Below are 13,702 nucleotides of genomic sequence, written 5' to 3' on the forward strand. Positions count from 1 at the left end.
TCATCGGCTACTGGATGTCAAACATTTGGTGATTTTGACATATAGTCTTGGTGAGGAAACCCGCTGCACTTTACCATTAGTAGCAAGGTATCTTTTATATGCACTATCCCAAAGACAGGATAACACATATCCGGTATTTGATATACCAGTCGTGGTGCTCTGGTTGGAACGAGAAATAGTAAAACGACCGGTAACAGCAGCCCATGTGGAAGAGTGATTTTACCGGTAGCTCAGTAACTCTATCGCCATCGTTCTGTGAAGCCTTATAGGATAAGAATAATAATTTAAAAAAAAACAATTCGTGCATATCTCTGGCAAAATCATATTTCTTTGACAGTCCATCACAGAAGTCATCCTGACACTTTCGAGTTACAAAGAATAGACTTAAACAACAGGCTACCAAGGCCATGTACTTTGTACTATCAAAATCAAAGGACAGCTATCTATCAACCGAATGTAAACTTAAAATGTTTGACTCAATGGTTCTGCCAGTTTTATTATATGGATGTGAAATATGGGGATATGAAAAAGTTTATTTATTTAATTCTGTACAAATAAACTTTCTAAGACACATCATACCCGTTAAGAACGCAACACCAATATTTATGCTTTATGGAGAGTTAGGGAGAACGCCTGTCGAGTTAACTATATATAGAAGAATGGTATGTTACTGGGCGCGACTGATATCAGGAAAACAATCAAAATTGTCTACTCTTTTATACAAAATTATGTTAAATGACCACCTTACTAACGGAACTAACTATAACTGGATTAATACTGTTAAAAACACACTGAATAACTTGGGAATGGGTGATATCTGGGTAAGACATTCTTTCATATCAGTAAATTGTCTCTCACAACAAATTAAACAAAGACAATGCGATCAGTATTTACAAACATGGAAAAATAACATATCACTGTCATCGAGAGGCAACACTTACCGATTATACAAAGAACAACTATTTTTCGAAAGCTATATCAATAAACTACCAGTAAAACTGTGGATAGCACTCTTAAAATTTAGAACGTCTAACCATTACCTACCCGTTGAAATTGGACGTTGGAATAATATACTCACAGAAGATAGAATTTGCACATTATGTAATGTAATAGACATTGGCGACGAGTTCCATTATCTTTTTATTTACCATTTTTTCCATAATTCAAGAGTCCAGTTACTTATAAATTTAGAGAACTAATGGAGAATAAACGAATTAGTACCCTAAAGAAATTATCATATTTCATAAATATAATAACTAATGAATTCAAACGCCCTTGACTACAAACACCATCAAAACCAAACATAATTAACAAAATACTATCATTATCCACTGCACCATATATAAGTTTAACAATCTATTCGTTTATAAGTACTTGGATACCCGTATATTTGCATTAAATATCTGTATTATTACATAATATATTGATGTGCGTGATTGTATATGTTTGTATATGTGTTTGTGTATGTATTGTAATTAATGTATTTACTATCAACCATCTTGTCACGTGTATATAACAAAATGATTATGTATATATTTCTCCTATGCCATTGTGTAACGGCCCGAGTGTAAATAAAGTCGTCTTGTCTTGTCTTGAGAGATTGTTTCTTCTTCTCTCTAATATTGTAGAATAAGTATAGCAGTCTGGCAATAAGTTAAAAATCACAAATTAGAAAGAAAAAGTGGTGGAATTTGCGTAATCACCATATGTCAGCCATACAGATGACGATGATTATTAAACAGGAGGTTGGTATGTTATAAAGCAAGTATTCCTTATTTTTGCCAACATATTATACAGACGGATAAAAATAGGGGATAACACTAACATGAACAGTGATTGCAGCCAAACCCTCATCCATAATGTCAGGAAGTTGACCTTGTTACCGACTTTCAATCTCACATTACTGACATTCAATTCAATATTACATCTGTGTATTTTAGGTACACATTACGTCGCTAATAGTGACTGAAATGTAGTCTATATTACTCCCTATATTACTCCCTATATTACTCCCTATATTACCAAGTGCTCCCTTATTTCTTTATATCAGTGTACTGTGATATGTTTAAAAACTGTGAGAAGTGAGGATCCAAGAAGCAAACGGGATCATATTAAAGATATTAAAAAAACGTCAAAAGTATATATGTATACTTTTTAAAAAAGTGTTGTAAGTAAAACATTTAATTAAATAATTGCTTACGCAAAATAATAGGTTTGCATCAAAACCTTCAAAGGAAATAAATCACGGTTAAGTATAATATATATTGTTATCTCGAACTCTGTTATCTCGTTAGCCTAGGGTATGTCAACTTCAATAAGTCCCATTAATTTATACTAAAACGACTATGATTATCTCGACACATTGTTACCTGGGTCCCGTCATCGTCGAGATAATGAAGTTTGACTAGTTAAATCTTTAAAAACAAATTGAAATAAAACAAGTGCCATAAATCGATTGTAATAAGGTACTGTATAATGTTTAAATATTTATTAGTCCTCTACCGGTCCAACCGAAGGGGACTATAGGTTTCGTCTCCATCATTCTGTCTGTCCGTCTGTCCATCCGTCTGTCTGTCTATCCGTTTGTCCCACATACAGTATTCCGGATGTGTCTTCTCACAATGCTTCTAGATAATGAGCTGAAATGTTATCTTGTACTGTTACAGGTCAGTGTAACTTTCATGGCGATTTAACCACTTTTAACATAGTTATGGCCTTTGAATTCACGAGATACGAAAAAAAAAAAAATTGCGGACTGTTTTGGCACGATATTGAGCTGGAATTTTGTGTATAGCTTTATCGTGTTTTCTTACAGATAAAGGTTCACTTTCATGGCAATTTACCCATTTTTCACATAGTTGTAGCCCTTGACGTTTTTGTGGCGATGCCTGAAAATATTGAGATGCAGTTTTGTACAGAACAAATTTACATTTTATGGTGATTTACCCCTTTTCACAGAGTTATGGATTTTGAACTTAGGAGATATGACAATTTGTTGGGCCCGGTAGGAGACATGTATTGCTATATATCAGTACCCTCAGAATGATTGTTAATATATATTTTAAATATTTGTCTGTCCAGGAATTGATCGCGTGGCCTGGTGGGCCCTTATTAACGTTTAGGGTTTGGAATAAAATGACAGGTAAGAGAAGGGGTCAGCCAAGGTGGTCAGCTGGTCTGTTACTCTCACACATACATCAGCGAGTGCGAAGCGAGCCAGCACGAGGTGTATGCCATGATTTTGCGCTATGCGTCTGTGGAAGCAGACTAAATGATGGGCTGGCAATGTGTTTGTTTCTGTTTCCGACATACCGCGGGACCACTTGGATTTCATTTTAGCGAGCTGGCTAAAGCAATAACGTTATTATGATTCCTTCTTCTGCATCTACGCTGGCTTCCACGGTGCGATGAGTTTTCATGGATGCATAAAATAACACATGGTCAGCGGAGACAGGCCGACAGAAACTCTACCTGAAGTTGATGAGAATGCACAGATTGTTTCCATGGTAACTTATTTCTGTTAGAATAAATAGGTGTTTGCGGCGAAGGCAATGATGCGACGTAGTTATCTTGTGCCGGTATTTTTAACGAGCACATAACCCTGGCGTGGAAATGACATTGTGTGGGAAGAGATGTACTGCCTTCGAGTCTGAAATGTGCTGAGCACTCAGTTAATGTACAAAGACCTTGACAAAACACTGTATGGCATATCTGGTTAAAACGTAGTATTATACTCCAGGGGTAAATTCAGCTAGCCGTGTGTCACTAACGTTTGCTGGGACGGGACGTATCTCAGTGGTAAAGCGCTCGCTTGATGCGCGGTCGGTCTAAGATCGATCCCCGTCAGTGAGCACTTTGGATTATTTCTTGTTCCAGCCAGTGCACCACAACTGGCATATCAAAGGCCGTGGTGTGTGATATTCTGTCTGTGGGGTGGTGCATATAAAGGATCCCTTGTTACAAATGGGAACATGTAGCGGGTTTCCTCTCTAAGACTATATGTAAAGATTACCAAATGATTGACGTATAAATCAATGTGCTTTAGTAGTGTCGTTAAACAAAACAAACTTAACTTTTAACTAACGTTTTCTACACATTCTACGGAATGACCACTTCGGTTTGCTTGCTGAACGTAGGCCTGGGCTGCGTTCAGCCAGACAGAGCGGGAAAAACGTCCGCTAGACCGGTTTATGTGCTTCACGTTAAACCAAATGGCCACGTCGAGAACCAGTCAAATAGTTCGCGAACGTTAGCGAAACGTTCGCTGGCTGAACTTAGGGAAGGTATGTCCTTGGTTGTCCTGACGTCTTCAGAATGTCAAGAAACTGACTTTATGTGACCATTTGACGCGTGTCAGAATTTGTATGTTAATGAGGTTTTGTAAGTAATTATTAGAAGTGTATCCTGGATGTATGACAATTCAAATGATGACTGATATAAGCATTTGCTCGTCTACAGATAAGATTTGATTACCAAGTCCTCATACACTCAGAAAAAAGATGTGACCATATGTGAACAAACATCAGTGGGAGTGTATCAGATCTTTGTATCACTAACACAAGAAAACGGCTGGGAGTGTATCAGATACTCATATAACTAACACAAGTTAAAGCCTGGAAGTGTATCAGATCCTTGTATCACCAACACAGGTTAAAGCCTAAGAATGTATCAGATCCTTGTATCACTAGCACAGATTAACGCCTGGGAGTTTATCACATCCTCGTATTACTGACACAGGTTAAAGCTCGGGAGTGTATCAGATCATCGTATCATTAACATCAGTTAAAGCCTGGAATTATATCACATCCTCGTATTACTGACACAGGTTAAAGCCTGGGAGTATATCACATCCTCGTATCACTGACACAGGTTAAAGCCTGGGAGTATATCACATCATCGTATCACTGACACAGGTTAAAGCCTGGGAGTATATCACATCCTCGTATTACTGACAGAGGTTAAATCTTGGGAGTGTATCAGATCATCGTATCATTAACATCAGTTAAAGCCTGGAATTATATCACATCCTCGTATTACTGACACAGGTTAAAGCCTTAAATTATATCAGATAATCGTATCACTGACACAGGTTAAAGCCTGGAATTATATCAGATCATCGTATCACTGACACAGGTTAAAGCCTGGAATTATATCAGATCATCGTATCACTGACACAGGTTAAAGCCTGGGAGTATATCACATCCTCGTATTACTGACACAGGTTAAAGCCTGGAATTATATCAGATCATCGTATTACTGACACAGGTTAAAGCCTGGGAGTATATCACATCCTCGTATTACTGACACAGGTTAAAGCCTGGGAGTGTATCAGATCATCGTATCATTAACATCAGTTAAAGCCTGGAATTATATCAGATCATCGTATCACTGACACGGGTTAAAGCCTGGGAGTATATCACATCCTCGTATTACTGACACAGGTTAAAGCCTGGAATTATATCACATCCTCGTATTACTGACACAAGTTAAAGCCTGGAATTATATCAGATCATCGTATTACTGACACAGGTTAAAGCCTGGGAGTGTATCAGATCCTCGTATCATTAACATCAGTTAAAGCCTGGAATTATATCACATCCTCGTATTACTGACGCAGGTTAAAGCCTGGGAGTATATCCGATACTTGTATCACTAACACGAGTTAAAGCCTGGGACTGTATCCGATACTTGCATCACTAACACAGGTTAAAGCCTGGGACTGCATCCGATACTTGTATCACTAACACGAGTTAAAGCCCGGGACTGCATCCGATACTTGTATCACTAACACGAGTTAAAGCCCGGGACTGCATCCGATACATGTATCACTAACACGAGTTAAAGCCCGGGACTGCATCCGATACTTGTATCACTAACACGAGTTAAAGCCCGGGACTGCATCCGATACTTGTATCACTAACACGAGTTAAAGCCCGGGACTGCATCCGATACTTGTATCACTAACACGAGTTAAAGCCCGGGACTGCATCCGATACTTGTATCACTAACACGAGTTAAAGCCCGGGACTGCATCCGATACTTGTATCACTAACACGAGTTAAAGCCCGGGACTGCATCCGATACTTGTATCACTAACACGAGTTAAAGCCCGGGACTGCATCCGATACTTGTATCACTAACACGAGTTAAAGCCCGGGACTGCATCCGATACTTGTATCACTAACACGAGTTAAAGCCCGGGGCTGCATCCGATACTTGTATCACTAACACGAGTTAAAGCCCGGGGCTGCATCCGATACTTGTATCACTAACACGAGTTAAAGCCCGGGGCTGCATCCGATACTTGTATCACTAACACGAGTTAAAGCCCGGGGCTGCATCCGATACTTGTATCACTAACACGAGTTAAAGCCCGGGGCTGTATCCGATACTTGTATCACTAACACAGGTTAAAGCCTGGGGCTGTATCCGATACTTGTATCACTAACACATGTTAACGCCCGTTAGTGTATCCGATACTTGTATCACTAACATAAATTAAAGCCTGGGGATGTATCAGCTACTCGTATCACTAACGTGCGTTAAAGCCTGGATGTGTACGAGATCATCGTATTACTAACATGGATTAAAGCCTGGGACTGTATCCGATATTTGTATCACTAACACGAGTTAAAGCCTGGGACTGTATCCGATACTTGTATCACTAACACGAGTTGAAGCCTGGGACTGTATCCGATACTTGTAGATCACTAACACGAGTTAAAACCTGGGACTGCATCCGATACTTGTATCACTGACACGAGTTGAAGCCTGGGACTGCATCCGGTACTTGTAGATCACTAACACGAGTTAAAACCTGGGACTGCATCCGATACTTGTAGATCACTAACACGAGTTAAAGCCTGGGACTGCATCCGATACTTGTATCACTAACACGAGTTAAAGCCTGGGACTGCATCCGATACTTGTATCACTAACACGAGTTAAAGCCTGGGATTGTATCCGATACTTGTATCACTAACACAGGTTAAAGCCTGGGACTGTATCCGATACTTGTATCACTAACACGAGTTACAGCCTCGGACTGTATCCGATACTTGTATCACTAACACAGGTTAAAGCCTGGGACTGTATCCGATACTTGTATCACTAACACAGGTTAACGCCCGTTAGTGTATCCGATACTTGTATCACTAACATAAATTAAAGCCTGGGAATGTATCAGCTACTCGTATCACTAACGTGCGTTAAAGCCTGGATGTGTACGAGATCATCGTATTACTAACATGGATTAAAGCCTGGGACTGTATCCGATACTTGTATCACTAACACGAGTTAAAGCCTGGGACTGTATCCGATACTTGTATCACTAACACGAGTTGAAGCCTGGGACTGTATCCGATACTTGTAGATCACTAACACGAGTTAAAACCTGGGACTGCATCCGATACTTGTATCACTGACACGAGTTGAAGCCTGGGACTGTATCCGATACTTGTATCACTAACACGAGTTGAAGCCTGGGACTGTATCCGATACTTGTATCACTAACACGAGTTAAAGCCTGGGACTGTATCCGATACTTGTAGATCACTAACACATGTTAACGCCCGTTAGTGTATCCGATACTTGTATCACTAACACATGTTAACGCCCGTTAGTGTATCCGATACTTGTAGATCACTAACACGAGTTAAAGCCTGGGACTGTATCCGATACTTGTACCACTAACACAGGTTAAAGCCTGGGACTGTATCCGATACTTGTATCACTAACACGAGTTAAATCCTGGGACTGTATCCGATACTTGTATCACTAACACGAGTTAAATCCTGGGACTGTATCCGATACTTGTATCACTAACACAAGTTAAAGCATGGGACTGTATCCGATACTTGTAGATCACTAACACAGGTTAAAGCCTGGGACTGTATCCAATACTTGTAGATCACTAACACATGTTAACGCCCGTTAGTGTATCCGATACTTGTATCACTAACACAGGTTAAAGCCTGGGACTGTATCCGATACTTGTAGATCACTAACACATGTTAACGCCCGTTAGTGTATCCGATACTTGTATCACTAACACAGGTTAAAGCCTGGGACTGTATCCGATACTTGTAGATCACTAACACATGTTAACGCCCGTTAGTGTATCCGATACTTGTATCACTAACATAAATTAAAGCCTGGGAATGTATCAGCTACTCGTATCACTAACGTGCGTTAAAGCCTGGATGTGTACGAGATCATCGTATTACTAACATGGATTAAAGCCTGGGACTGTATCCGATACTTGTATCACTAACACGAGTTAAAGCCTGGGACTGTATCCGATACTTGTATCACTAACACGAGTTGAAGCCTGGGACTGTATCCGATACTTGTAGATCACTAACACGAGTTAAAACCTGGGACTGCATCCGATACTTGTATCACTGATACGAGTTGAAGCCTGGGACTGTATCCGATACTTGTATCACTAACACGAGTTGAAGCCTGGGACTGTATCCGATACTTGTATCACTAACACGAGTTGAAGCCTGGGACTGTATCCGATACTTGTATCACTAACACGAGTTAGAGCCTGGGACTGTATCCGATACTTGTATCACTAACACGAGTTAAAGCCTGGGACTGTATCCGATACGTGTAGATCACTAACACATGTTAACGCCCGTTAGTGTATCCGATACTTGTATCACTAACACATGTTAACGCCCGTTAGTGTATCCGATACTTGTAGATCACTAACACGAGTTAAAGCCTGGGACTGTATCCGATACTTGTATCACTAACACAGGTTAAAGCCTGGGACTGTATCCGATACTTGTATCACTAACACGAGTTAAATCCTGGGACTGTATCCGATACTTGTATCACTAACACGAGTTAAATCCTGGGACTGTATCCGATACTTGTATCACTAACACAGGTTAAAGCCTGGGACTGTATCTGATACGTGTAGATCACTAACACAGGTTAAAGCCTGGGACTGTATCCGATACTTGTAGATCACTAACACATGTTAACGCCCGTTAGTGTATCCGATACTTGTATCACTAACACAGGTTAAAGCCTGGGACTGTATCCGATACTTGTAGATCACTAACACATGTTAACGCCCGTTAGTGTATCCGATACTTGTATCACTAACACAGGTTAAAGCCTGGGGCTGTATCCGATACTTGTATCACTAACACATGTTAACGCCCGTTAGTGTATCCGATACTTGTATCACTAACATAAATTAAAGCCTGGGAATGTATCAGCTACTCGTATCACTAACGTGCGTTGAAGCCTGGATGTGTACGAGATCATCGTATTACTAACATGGATTAAAGCCTGGGAATGTATCAGCTACTCGTATCACTAACGTGCGTTGAAGCCTGGATGTCTACGAGATCATCGTATTACTAACATGGATTAAAACCTGGGAGTGTATCCGATACTTGTATTACTAACACAGGTTAAGAACGCACATGCGTTTTTACAGCATACCATCCATTATTACATAATAATGTTTGCCTACATTATGAACTTTTATTTTAGTGCTTAACCACACCACCGAGGCTAGTTCCTACATTATCAGTCTTGGCGTAAGTTCATTATTATATTATTGTAATACTGCAGGGCCGTTGCTAGCGGGGAGGGGGGTGGGTGGGGGGTGGGTAAAAAGGGGGTGTAAGGGGGGGGGGGGCAGAAAAAATCCGGAAAAAATTATAGAAACTTAAAGAAAATTCTCTTCTTAAACATTTAAGGACTTTTAGACTATTAACTACTCAGTTGCCCCCCCCCCCCCCAACAAAAAATCCTAGCTACGGCCCTGTACTGTTCGCTTTATAGTGAAAGAAAGAAATGTTTTATTTAACGACGCACTCAACACATTTTATTTACGGTTATATAGAGTCAGACCACACAGATTTTGAGAGGAAACCCGCTTTCGCCACTACATGGGCTACTCTTTCCGATTAACAGCAAGGGATCTTTTATTTGCGCTCCCCACAGGCAGGATAGCACAAACCATGGCCTTTGTTGAACCAGTTATGGATCACTGGTCGGTGCAAGTGGTTTACACCTACCCACTGAACCTTGCGGATCACTCACTTAGGGTTTGGAGTCGGTATCTGGATTAAAAAATCCCATGCCTCGAGACCGGTCAACAATAGTGAAGTCAGTTATTATATAATAATACTTGCTTACACTATCATCCTTGGTGTTGGTGGAAATAAAATTGTCGTTATTGTAACATGCATAATGAACGTGGGTATAAATGAGTTGTTAAATTTCACTCATATATAATTCGTCTCGGTGTGAATTGTTTGTTACATAATACGTGTTATTGACCTAAATAGAAACACGTCACGCATGTTTTATTGTTACATTAAGCTTGGAGCAAGTCACTTCGCACGTACATTATCAACTCGGGTTTAAGTCAGTTGTTCCACGTGCATTATTAACCTAGGGTGTAAATGTAATCTTTTGTTTTGCGCTGTGTAGCAGACGGAATGGAGTCGTCTTTAGCAGACGAAGAGTGATGACAGGAGCCCCACCAGGGTGAGCTGTGCTGCACGCGCACTCCCTCCCCCAGTGCCATACAAGGCGAGCACCACTCGGAACCCGATACGTGCTATCCGCGATTTTCACCTGGCAATGCACTCAGTTGTACGGAGTCCATGTCGACTGTCTTACGTTGAGAACCGAGAACAGCATTAATAACATGCTTCTTGAACAGTTTCCCAACAAAAGGGAAAACAATTTAAAGCTAATTTATGAAGTTTCTGTTTTCCTCATATAAAAATGAAAGATAGAAAAAAATCGAAAAATATGTTTGCTTTATCTCCTGGAAACTTCACAAAAGTGCCAATGCATCGTTGAAAGCGCGTGTGGGTTGAACGACAAGCGATCACGTGACATAGTGCAGACGGCACATTAACTGTACAAGAAATTCTAGTCGGTAAGGGTTGTTTCAAGATACGCGAGGGCGGGGAAAGGGATTAAACAATCTTTAATTTAATACACCCCCACACCCCCACACACACCATACATACACATAGTTCATTAAACAGTCATTTACAAACTCCCACAAAATATAGTTTAGTGTTATCAAACACGTGCACCATGCATGAATATATACTCAACAAAAAATAAAGTATACACCTTAAAAATTTATTTTTACATACTGCTGTACTTGATCGCTCTAAAACACACATGAGCGCATATACTGCACGTGTATAATTTGTCGGGGTGCTGCTGGTCACGTCACGAACTCACTTGCAAATGCAGTGTTTTCCTGCGCATGTGAATCCAGTTTGTAACACGATTTCTCCTAGAGATCCAACATTTTAAAAACAACAAATAATGTTCATAATATTCCTTTTAATTATGCCAAGCTTCACCCAAAATGACTACCAGAGAGCAGAGAGAAAGAAAGAAAGGAAGAGAGATGGATACATAAGAGATGGAGAGTCAGAGACCGAGAGAGACACTTATTAATTAACACATTCAGTTATCTGTGATAACTACAAATTACCTATTTCTGTTGAGCGCTCGCCTGAGGTGCTTGCGTCGCAAGATCGAACCATCTCGGTGGATGCATTTAACTGGTTGAGGTTTTTCTCGTTCCAAACAGTACACCACAACTGGTCAAAGACCGTGGAATGTGCTTTCCTGTCTGTGGGAAAATGCATATAAAAGATCCCTTGCTGCTAATGCAAAAATGTAGCGGGTTTCCTCTGATGACTACGAGTCATCCAGTACTCAATAATTAATTAATCAATATGCTCTAGTGGTGTTGTTAAAAAAACAATTTCTTCATTCTGTTTTGTCTTCTGAATTGATCAGGCCAACAACATACACGTTTCTCCTAGCTGTATAGTTTCGGATGATAAGCTATATTTCTTACTATGACGACAATTGTTCTGACTGATGATAATGTATAACTGATACTCTAGCTGTGTGGGGAAATTGGTCTGACTGGTTATTGGGACAATAAATGAGATACTGTGCTATTCGTAGGTCAGTCTAATCGGCCTCGTTATTAGGCTGTTAACGTATAATTGATACTCTCGTTATATGGCAAATTGCAGTGACTAGTCATTAGGGTGAGAGGATAATTATTGCTCTAATGTGCCGCACATACTACACGAGTAAATGATTAGCGTCCCAGTGTATCTGATACCTGCGTTCTACTGACAGCTCCTTCTCTCTGGCTGCTTTTCCTTGCAACGTACACTTCTGTACCAGCTGGATGATGGATATTAACGCATATTTGGTCTATATAATTTTGTAATCATCTGCCCATCCATTCATCCACCCATCCATATAATTACTTATCCATATAATTACTCATCCGTCCATCTATCCATCCATCCACCCATCCACCCATCCATCCATCCATCTATCCATCCACTCATCCACCCATCCATGCATCCACCCATCCATCAATCCATCCATCCATGCATTCATTCATTCATTCATTCATCCATCCATCCATCCATCCATTCACCCATCCATCCATCATTCATCCATCATCACACCCACCCACCCACCATCCATCCAACCACCCACCCACCCACCATCCATCCATCCACCCACCCACCATCCATCCATCCATCTATCCAACCATGCAACCATGCTTGGTATTTTACTTGTCAGTTAATTTCATATTAGTTTCGTGTTTATTTTCAATTACGATTCAAGCACGCTGTCCTAAGCATACACCTCAGTTATGTGACCTGTCTGTCCAGGACAGGAGTTAGTGGTTAGTGATTTTTTTTTACTAAATCCTTACACCTCTGCAAGTAATTGCACGCCCACTTTTGCTTGGAGTCTTCGTTAAGAGACGATCCTAGCACCTCCCAGCCTTGAAGGCGATAGTGTTATCACTAAGCCATCGATGTTGGCATGGGGCTCTCTTAAGCAACATCGTACCGCCTTTGCAACTCGTTTTGCACTGTCCTACGATATCACAAAGTTAAGAGAGTTTAGTGAATTAGGTAACCCCTCTTAAGCAATATCGCGTCCTTCTTGCGTATCTTTTTGCATCACTGCCTGATCGCAAAGTTACGAGCGTTTAATGTATTATATCTCTGATGTTTTCCGCAACAGTTTACAAAAGACAAGATCACATTTATTTAGTTAATAGTTACTACCTTCTGGAAATCTGTTTTATGCAAACAGTGCCAGACTATGCAATGTTATTTCATGGTTGGTGGCTGACGCAAATCATTACCCACCATCTGATGGTTTGTAGAACAGACCTAGCCGGTGGTCATGCTAGCAGAGTTCCTGTTTTACAGATCCACCAGATACCGTATCTCATCTAAACAGGGTTCGTTTGGAAGTCACTCCGCACTTTCGTTCATAGTTTGGTGCATTCGCGTGTTAGTGGGCGGGTCCAGGATATTTATAGAGGAGGCATTATATTACATACGGCAGTTTTAGCCAGAAACACCCAGCCAACCAGAATATTAGACCCGTCCACTTAATAAAAATAATAAACTAGTTGTATAAAACTATACACTATATTTTTGGTGCACTTCGGATTTCGTTGGGATGGATGGAGTGTGTGTGTGTGTGTGGGGGGGGGGGGGGGGGGGGGGGGGGGGGGGGGGGGGGGGGGGGGGGGGGGGGGTACTCCAGTACCGTTTCCCCGAATTCGAACCTACGTGTCTAGCATCCTGTAATCTTACAGTGACGTCAGAGATGCACACCGCTGTTCACGTGATTAAACTAG

Source organism: Gigantopelta aegis, chromosome 4 (assembly GCF_016097555.1).
Source record: "Gigantopelta aegis isolate Gae_Host chromosome 4, Gae_host_genome, whole genome shotgun sequence".
In the NCBI taxonomy this organism is placed as follows: domain Eukaryota; kingdom Metazoa; phylum Mollusca; class Gastropoda; order Neomphalida; family Peltospiridae; genus Gigantopelta; species Gigantopelta aegis.